We start from the raw sequence: 10,643 nt of genomic DNA on the forward strand, positions 1-10,643 counted from the left end.
AAGAGAATATTTATTAACCCATCACCCCTTACAACTTGGCCATTAACGCAGTGTAATCGCCGACCTTGTTGCTATTTTTTAACGGATACTTCCCGGGATCATACGAATACGATTGTATAAAATTGATAAATTAACCGACCGAAAACACAGATTGATTGGAGAAATGTCTAACAAAAGCTCCCCTGCATTTCGCATTCCCGTTTCTGATCCATTGATGATTTTAGAATGGAATGATGGTCGAGCAACGTAAACTAACTGCTGCTGCTGCTGCTGCTGAAAGTGGGAACCTCGCCACCAGTGCCAAACAAGAAGATCAAAGGCAAACAGTCTGATCTGATGAACCGCCACTCTTTTGCTGCTGCTTGCTCCTACTATTTGTGAATGAAAACCGCAAGCTGGCTGGCAAGTAAACACAACTGTGCGAGATAAATGGCCAATCTACAGGGAGAAGAGGCATGAGGCAATCGTTTATATTTACCAAACATTGCCACCATCATGATTGCAAATATCTGCTGGTGGTTCTTGAACTCGGCGTGAGGATATCATAGCGAAATTGGAGCGAATATCCGCCCATCGGCAGTAAGGATTGACGCTATCATATCGACAGCATTGATGAGCAAAATAACTTAAACAATCAGTTTAAATTTTTTTTTAGCTTTTTATCTATCCATAAAAAAGTTGATAAAACATTGGATTATCGATAAGGCAGGCTTCGCATAAGAAATAAACTATACCTAGGGATATAAGGGCATTACGAGCACCCAGGGCATAATAAGCACTCCTTTTTTCTACAAAAGTACGTATTTTATTAAACAAATTTTTGTAAGAATTTGTTCGTACTACTTATAGTATTAATATTTCACCAAAAAGAAATATCCCTATCATCTTTACAGACATATTAAATAATAACCAGCTAGGTTCTCAAGTGACGAAAATATTATAATTTTTGAGCACCACCAAATAAGCTTTTATGACCTTTAAATCATCTTGATCTGAAATGTACGCACTGCAATATGATTCACAATTTCACAATATTCACAATTTTCACCATCATAAAATTTTTGATTTTTCACTTTAATCAATTTTAAAACGCGTTTTTACTTAAATTTGTTGACCTGGAGCGAACAGAGCACATTCAATCAGGGCAAGATGAGCGTTTTCTGCCGTATAATCTAGCAGCGAATTCAACTCGATGAAGTCAACTGAATAATAGAGCTACAGCTTGGCTTGTTTCATCTGTCAATTTGGCCTATTGGTAAGGTGTCGGAGAGGTAATCAGTAGACTCGAGTTCGATTCCTGTTCGAGGAGATTTTTTTTACATCCCATTCATGATTGATTTTTTTGTTGTTACATTATAAGGCTAGTAGCATCATCCGTCAAACAAAACACCAGAAACATAATGTATGAGCATGTGTTAATTCGTTGAATTTTACTAACAGACCTAAATTATTTTGTCAAAGCAGTAGTGATGAATCTACGCCTCATCGTTCAGTGTAAAATGCATCGATCATGAATGATAAATTAAAAAACATTGACCTTGACCAGGAATCGAACTCGAGTCTAATGATTACCTCTCCGACACCTTATCAATAGGCCGAATCGACAGATGAAACAAGTCAAGCTGTAGCTCTATTATTCAGTTGACTTCACCGAGTCGAATTCAATACTAGATTCCCCGGCAGAAAACGTTCATCTTGCCCCGAAAAATGGTGCTTCTACTGCCCAGGGGGCCCCTCCCCCCCTCATTATGCCCCTACAGTGACTGGTTTTCAGCTTTTGGTAAAAATTTTTAAAATGCATTTTTAAAATCAGAAAGCCCTTTCTTTTGTTTGGCTCCGACACTTGGGAAATGTTTCATCTATCAACATGGAGTTCCGTCAGTAGCGTTGCCGTACCTAATGTTGACAAAAGCTCCGGTTTGGGGATTCAGTGACAATACCATTTAACAAAATGAATGTCATACATCTTTTCAAACAAAATGTCGTTTAATATGCCTAGAAAGCTTTAACCATATTCAGATGTTTTCATTTTAGTCTTTGGGTTGAATCAGACCAAATGTGTACTTGTGGCAACCATGATTGCAACACGAGTTTTGTCTCACCAGTTCTCTCACATTTCTAGTGGAAGAAAATACACACACCACTGTCGAGACCGGCCGAAAACCAACGCCATTTTCTTCCACTTCATTTCAACATTTTACTAGCGCGATGCTGCGCGATGAGCGAAAACGGAGAGCTGTTTGTAGAATTTTGTGGCAACAACAACATGGTGATCGGTGGATCGCTCTTCCCCCATCGACCAGCACATAAGGTCACTTGGGTATCCCGAGATGGCCGAACAGAAAATCAAATTGACCACATCTGCATCAGCCGAAAATGGAGAAGGAGCCTTCTTGATGTCCGCAACAAACGAAGTGCAGACATTGCATCTGACCATCACCTCGTCCTTGGCGAGATACGACTGAGAGTTGCGCGTGTCCAACGGCGTGAGGAGAAAGTCGGGTGTCGATACGACGTCCGCCGGTTGGAGAATCCAGAGGTGAAAAGGGCATACGTTGAACAGCTAGAATCCCGAGCCTCGGAGCTGCCGACAGACGGAACAGTCGAAGAACAGTGGTGTGGAATCAAGAATGCCTTTATCACGACGAGCCATGGTACTCTCGGTAAAGTTTGTGGAAGACGAAGTGAATGGATGTCGGATGAAACCTGGAGGATGATCGATGATCGGAGAAAGGCGAAAGTCGGAATTGAGCAGGCATGTACCGGGTCAGCCAAATCAGCCGCCCACTTACGATATGCGGAGCTGGAAAAGGCAGTTAAACGAGCTTGTAGACGAGACAAGAAAGCCTGGACAAACTCCCTAGCCGAAGAGGGAGAAAGAGCCGCCGCCATTGGAGATATCCGATTATTATATGATATTTCTCGCCGTCTTAGTGGTGCAAGGACTAATGCAAGAATGCCGCTGAAAAACCGAGCAGGTCAGCTGCTGACAGATCGAACAGATCAGCTCAAGCGTTGGACTGAGCATTTTGATCAACTTTTCCGAGTTACAAATAGCAATGGCCAACAGAACCCGCAGCTCGAGGCGCCCACAGTAAGTCGCATTAATGGCGTCAACTCGGAAGCGCCCTCGCTGGCTGAAATAGAAGCGGCAATCAAGGACATGAAATCCAACAAAGCGCCTGGAATCGATTGCATTCCTGCTGAAATGCTCAAAGCCGACCCTGCCTTGTCAGCACAAATGTTGCACCGTCTATTCGCTGACATTTGGGATACTGCAACATTCCCGGCCGACTGGATGCAGGGTATTCTCGTAAAGGTCCCAAAAAAAGGAGACCTAACAGAGTGCGGTAACTGGCGTGGCATAACTTTGATCTGAACAACCCTCAAAGTACTCTGCAAAGTGATCCTGAACAGGATCCAGGAGAAAATCGACGCTACACTCCGACGGCAACAAGCTGGATTCCGATCCGGACGATCATGTGTGGACCACATCACAACGCTACGAATAATACTGGAACAAATCAACGAATTCCAGGACTCTCTTCTGCTGGTGTTCGTTGATTTCGAAAAAGCATTTGACCGACTGAACCACGAAAACATCTGGGCTGCTCTTAGACGACGAGGGGTCCCAGAGAAACTAGTCCATCTCATCGAAGCACAGTACGAGGCATTTTCGTGCAAGGTCTTGCACGACGGTGTCTTGTCCGAACCAATCCCGGTAACTGCTGGAGTGAGACAAGGATGTATTTTGTCACCGCTGCTTTTTTCTCATCGTAATGGATGAGATCTTGACTGGATCGATTGACTGTAGACCAAACCGAGGATTGCCGTGGAATCCTTCAACCATGGAGCAACTGAACGACCTTGACCTGGCTGACGATATTGTTTTGCTCGCCCAAACACAACAAGACATGCAGAGCAAACTCGACGATCTCACCGAAAGCTCCAAGGCAGCAGGTCTCAAAATCAATGTCGGAAAGACCAAGTCGATGGAAATCAATACAGAAAATCGTTCCAATTTCGTGGTAGCTGGACAACAGGTTGAGACAGTGGAGTGCTTCCAGTATCTTGGTAGCCAGATTACGCCTGATGGTGGGACCAAGAAGGACATCGAGACCCGGATCAGAAAAGCCCGATTTGCGTTTGCGAGTCTCCGAAACATCTGGCGGTCATGCCAGATCTCTCTACGAACTAAGATCCGAATCTTCAACTCAAACGTCAAATCCGTATTGCTGTACGGGTGTGAAACTTGGTGCACATATGCGGTGACGACGCGAAAACTGCAAGTTTTTGTGAATCGCTGCCTGCGGAACATCATCCGCGCTTGGTGGCCTGGCAACTGGATCTCAAACGTTGAAATCGAGATTCGGGAACGTAAGTGGAGATGGATTGGGCACACGCTGCGAAGAGATGAAAACGAGATTTGCAGAGAGGCGCTTGACTGGAATCCAGATGGGTATCGAAGAAGAGGCAGGCCCAAAAGCTCGTGGCGGCGAAGTCTAGCCGCTGAAATCCGCACAGTTGACGAGAACCTCGGCTGGCAGCAGGTGAAGACGCTGGCTCCGGATCGCCAGCAGTGGAGATCTTTTATCTCAGCCCTATGCGCCGGTCAATCGGCGCTGGACCCTTAGGTAGGTAGGTAGGATGCTGACGCGATCCGTCACTCACAAAATTAGTCTGTAAACTGACCCGGGATAAGTTTCTCTTTCTCTCTAAACGCTAAATTTTGTTTTCTCTCTCCCGTGGAAATAGACTCGTCTAATTCTCGCTTTCTTCGTCCTAACGTACTCCCAAAAAGACAGGGGCGGTCCTAGAGTTGGCTCTGGGGGGGGGGGGTGATTTTCCAAATTTTCAAAAATCAGTCAATATGAAGGAACGTAATATCTGGTGAAAAAACGATCGATTTAAAATAGCGAAAAGAGGAGGAGGGTGGCGGGGGGGGGGGGGGGGGAGTTGATGAGGGTTGCCTCTTTCAAATGAGTACAATGAGGTTGGCGAAATAAAATAAATAAAAATAAATAAAAAAAATATGTATAAGCTCCACACTGCTCCTCCTTCTCTCCCACTTCAATTTCACTGAACAAAGTTAGATATATTTCAAAAAATTTGAAACAAGAGAAGAATTATGAAATCTTTTAACAAATTTTTTCAATAATTATAGAACAACTAGCAAATCTATAATATTCAATCAAAAAAAAATGTTAATACGAAGAAAATTGTCATAATTTGTTATCTGGTAATTTTAAATTCTCACATTCAAGGATCTTTTAAGAATTTCTTGTTATAAATTTCATTTTACAAATAAAAATTATACACACGTTGTTGAGCTTCTGAATATTAGTGCTAGACCAAACAAGAAGTATAGTTTGAGATAAGTTTTAGTTAATTTTTGCTATGAATTCCAAACTGGTTAACGGTGATTAAATTTTTCATAGCAGTGATTTACTGAATAGTGATTTGAAAATTTCGTAATGTTTTTTCCAATTTGGTTACACAATCCTCGTTTAAAATTCTGGTTTTGATTTTTCAAATTCTCAATATCGAAAATCAACACTCCAACAATGTTTAAATTTAGTTGATAATAAGATGATCAAAATGAGATACTGAAATATAAGGCTTTTGGAACTTGATTTTAAATGATTTGCTCTTGAATTTCAGAATATAATACAAAATTTTCAATTTTAATTATACTGAAACAATTGAAATAGCAACAAATAGATTATAAAGAAGGTGAAAAATCGTTTTTTTTTCATGTAGGTACCTATTTATAATTCCAAACTCTTGAAACGATATTGATTTATAATGAAAAACATGGAATCAAGCCATGAAAGGTTAATTCAGTGAAGAGTATTATTCAATTGCGATTGAAATAGCCAAACTTTCAGATGTAGAGTATCTTAACCTAAACTGAATTTCAACTTAAAATTTCAAAATTATTATGTGAATGAGCTGAAAGCAGATTCGGCGATTTAATTGGTGTAGATCTTGAAATCCAGCAGCATAAGTCAAAAGTCACAAAAAGCTCTTACGAGTGTTAGGTTGATGGATTGCCTTGTTGCCGAAAAAATAATCGACTGATGACGGGAAAGTTTTAATCCACAAGGGAAAATATAAAACATAGGCAAACTGAATTTGAAAAAAAAATTGCGTCATTTACTCGATTTTTTTATTAAATTTTTTGTCAGAAAACTAATTAGTTTAGAGTTTAATCGATCAATGAAAACTGATGAAGCAACTGACCTACATGAACAAGAGATAATTATTTTGAATCTATAAATTATCTTTCATTCATTCAACGATGCAGCTTTTAGGGAAGAATGCCACTAAGTGGCAAATTCTCGAAAAAAAACGATACAGATTTTTTTTCCTAATGTTCAAACAACGATTTAAAAAAAAATTATATTTTTTTTTTCAATTCTGAAATTTTGTCGTCCAGAAGCAACAATAATTACTCACAGTCTTCAGAAAAATTGATCATGAAGTTAGAACCTTTTTTTCTAAATCATTTTGATACTGTACAGTTTTGCTAAAAAGTGCATTTTGTCAGTGAATTTTAACGTTGTACATATTTTTAAAAGTTATACCGAAAAAAAGCAAATACAAAAAATACAAATTTGCATTCAGATGTGTTGGAGATGTTTTTAAATTCTATTCCAAAACTCCAAACCCTTCATATTAAAACAGCTTTTATAAATTGTTTTTATCCCTTATTGGCTTCAAAAACTCATACGGAACGCAAATATTACAAATACTGCCCACAATTTTTTCTTTTGATTTATTGTTGCTCTGGAATCTCTTGTGTTTTATTAATGCATTAACTTGAATTTAGAAATCTTTAAAAGGTTTGTAAAACGGAATTCTTACATTCAAAACTTCATATTCAATTTCTGTTCTCTTTTTACGGTCGATGTGATAGATTTCAAACCAAATTAAATTAAATTAGATCTACTTTTTTTTAATTTCTTAATAAAGGTTAGTTTGAAGTTTCATAATTCATATTTGAATGATGTAAAATCGTGGGAGAGATTAATTCGTGCAAGAGAAACTTTACTGTGATTCAAAAACTCGATTGTTATTTTGCAATCTATGTTATTATGAATTTCTTGTAAACGCAAGTGAGAATAGTACTGCATTGGATTTTGGAATAAGTTAGACATAATTTTGTACAGATTTTAAATTTTCAATAAACCAACTGTAATCAAAAGAAAAAATGCAGAATTGGAAATTGTAATTTATTTTTGAAATTTCAGATTCGTCTTAGCTTTTTATTCTTGAAGAAAAACTGCATGATAAGGGCAATCAGTGTATGACTTCAGAAAAAAAAAATTCAAGTATTTCAGTGTTATAACAATATTCACTCCCCTATTTCACTTTTTCAAATTTGTCAGCCTAACAAAATCAAAACATAATGAAGATTTTGATACAAATACAAAATTTATCACAATTTGCTTATATAAATTTAGGCATACGAGGGATATTAGTGACAAGTAAAAAAAAATGTCTCTACATTTCATTACCTAGCTCAAATGTTAAGTAGATAAATGGTTAGGAAATTCAAAGTCTACACTCTAAGAAATTCAACAGAAGTTGAGGGTGCTTAATAGGTATAGCGCACGGCACCCTTCCAAATAAACGAATTTCAAATCAAATCAAATCAACAGAAGTTGATTGGTATAATTCGGTCCAGGGAACTGCAAGTTACAGCTGCTTGAGTTTGGTAGACCGACTTTTCATCAATCTTAACCTTTAAGTGATAAACTTTTTCGTTGACTAAACACCCCCACGGAGTGGAAAATTTTTGAAAATTCAAAAGCACATATACTAGGGGAAGTCCAAATTTTTTTAGAAATTCGAGCATTTACGGGTGTTTTGCAACGGTTTTTTGCCGCTTGGGGGGGGGGTGATCACCCCGATCACCCCCTCCATAGGACCGCGCCTGCAAAAAGATTCAATTCCATGCAGAGCGCCCAGTGTATCCATTTGTTTCTTGTGCTCCCTCTCTTTACAACCGAAGGGAATAGGGATGTATAAATTTCATTATAACATTGTTGTATATTTTCACATTTATTTGCTTATTTAGCTTTATTCCCTACAACCACCACCGGTGGAATCGCAGGAAACGCATGGCTCTTCCGCAACTGTCAAGAGAGGTTTGCGCCAGGCTTGCCAGACAAATGTTTCTTCTCGTATTTTATGTATGTATTATAGAATATGTCTTCGAAAAAACCATACTTTTTTTTTGGCTACCTAGTACGTTGGAAACTATTTGTATTCTCTAATTTGGGACCTGTGATACAGTTCAAGTTGAACTCTTTTCTGATTCAAGTTTCTTTTCCTGAACATTCAATATTTCTATAATTTGATTTTTATGATTTCATCCATTCATTCTTCAAATCATGACTCTCGCTTGTCGTCTTTTGAAAGTTCTGCTTCAAACTTGGTTTTACACAAATTGTATTTTGTTTATCATCCAATCATGATTTGATTGCCGTACTGTGAGCTGGGCTCTTCGCAAATATTATATTATTCATAATTCATTTACCTGATTTAGCTTATCATCCTATTTTTCAACGAAAATTCAAAACATGATCTCTCGCATAAATTAAATTGATATTATTTGCAATAAGCTCATTCAATTTGCTCGTCATCTTTCCAACTTATTCACGTCCTTATCTTTTCCACAACTTCTCATCCGCTCATCTTCTCCTTTTCTGATTTTCTCATCTGATTATCTTATCATCTTATACTCGTCAAACTTTTCATTTACCGAATTCATTTTGTTCTCATCTTCACCACTTAAAATCTGGATTTCATCTTTTAACCAACTAACTTTCTCACAATATCACCTTCTCATTTTGTAATCATCTAATTTTTTAACATCTTCAACGCAATTTCTTATAACCAGATAATTTTCTCAAAACCATCTAATTTTTCCTTTTTGCATTTTCTTCTTGTTTCAGCTGATAAGTTTCTAATTTTTCCAAGCATTTCATAATTTCATCATTTAATGTTCTTCCATCTTTTCAATTACCTCATTCTCTCAAATCATCTTCTCATCATTTCATCTTCAAGATTTCACAAAACATACGCATTTACAGCATCCACAGAATGTCATTAGTTCCGTTGATTTCCCGTTGCGGTCCTCATAACTCGCAACTCATTGCCTGCCTTATCATTTCGCATTTTTGATACAGCTGTCCTCTCAACACGCTGTTTTTTTACTTGCGGTCCTCCCAACTCGCAAGCATAGGCTGTCCTCTCAACTCGCCTTTTTTTTTATTCAGCCGTCCATTCACCACGCTGTTTTTTTTGCGGTCCTCCCAACTCGCAAGCTTAGGCTGTTCTCTCAAGTCGCCTTTATTTAATTCGGCTGTCCTCTCAACACGCTGTTTTCTTTGCGGTCCTCCCAACTCGCAAGCATAGGCTGTCCTCTCAACTCGCCTTTTTTTTTATTCAGCCGTCCATTCACCACACTGTTTTCTTTGCGGTCCTCCCAACTCGCAAGCTTAGGCTGTCCTCTCAAGTCGCCTTTATTTAATTCAGCAGTCCTCTCAACACGCTGTTTTCTTTGCGGTCCTCCCAACTCGCAAGCTTAGGCTGTCCTCTCAACTCGCCTTTTTTATACAGTTGTCCTCTCAACACGCTGTTTTCCTCTTTGCGGTCCTCCCAACTCGCAATAATAGGCTGTCCTCTCAACACGCCTTTTTCATACAGCTGTCCTCTCAACACGCTGTATTTCTATGCGGTCCTCCCAACTCGCATGCTAAGGCTGTCCTCTCAACTTGCCTTTTTCACTCAGTCATTGAATCTTTTTTGGTTTCGAATTATAAATACTCACATGATCATCTAGCAACACTGGTCGGTCTTCTCTCAAATTCCTCATGTTTTTTTTGTCTGGTGGGTGATCTCTTCTACAGGTTCGTTTGTTGTTAATGAAATCTTGTTCTTTCACGCAATACGGGATAATTCATGCAATTTTCCTCTTCACAAAATATCACTTCAGGAAAATTGGGTCCTGTCACGGTTGCCAAATGTGCAGGTTGGTTATCCAACAGAGATCACTCACCAGGATATTCTCAGCCTCTAGGCGGCAGGCGCGCCTCACTCGGTTGACAGTTGCGTCGTTACTGGGGTAGATGATATAGCCAACTCAGAGAGAGTTTATGGTATACCCATACATTCATTCCAGCACCACACAATGTACAGGGTATATTAAGCTTGGGACTGGAGTATCGACGAGATGAGAAGGCACAGACGTTGCTAGTCCATTCGGATGCGGACTGGGCGAACGATACGGTGGATCGGCGTTCCGTAAGTGGCGGAATTTTGAAGGTCTTCGGCTGTACAGTGAGTTGGATCACTCGTAAGCAACAAACAGTCTCACTCTCGTCTACGGAAGCCGAGCTCACGGCTTTGTGCAAAGTTGCTTGCCACGAAATATGGTTGGCGAAACTATTGCTAGATTTTGGCTGTAAGATCGAAGGGGCTGTCACGATTTTTGAAGACAATCAGTCAACGATGAGGATTGCCGAAGAGTCGAAGGACTTTGGCCGAATCAAGCACATGGATGTGAAGTTCCATTTCCTCAGGGAACTGATCCAGGACAGGCGGATTAGATTGGAGTATCTGCCAACTGCTGA

This window comes from Uranotaenia lowii, chromosome 3, assembly GCF_029784155.1.
Source record: "Uranotaenia lowii strain MFRU-FL chromosome 3, ASM2978415v1, whole genome shotgun sequence".
Taxonomy (NCBI): domain Eukaryota; kingdom Metazoa; phylum Arthropoda; class Insecta; order Diptera; family Culicidae; genus Uranotaenia; species Uranotaenia lowii.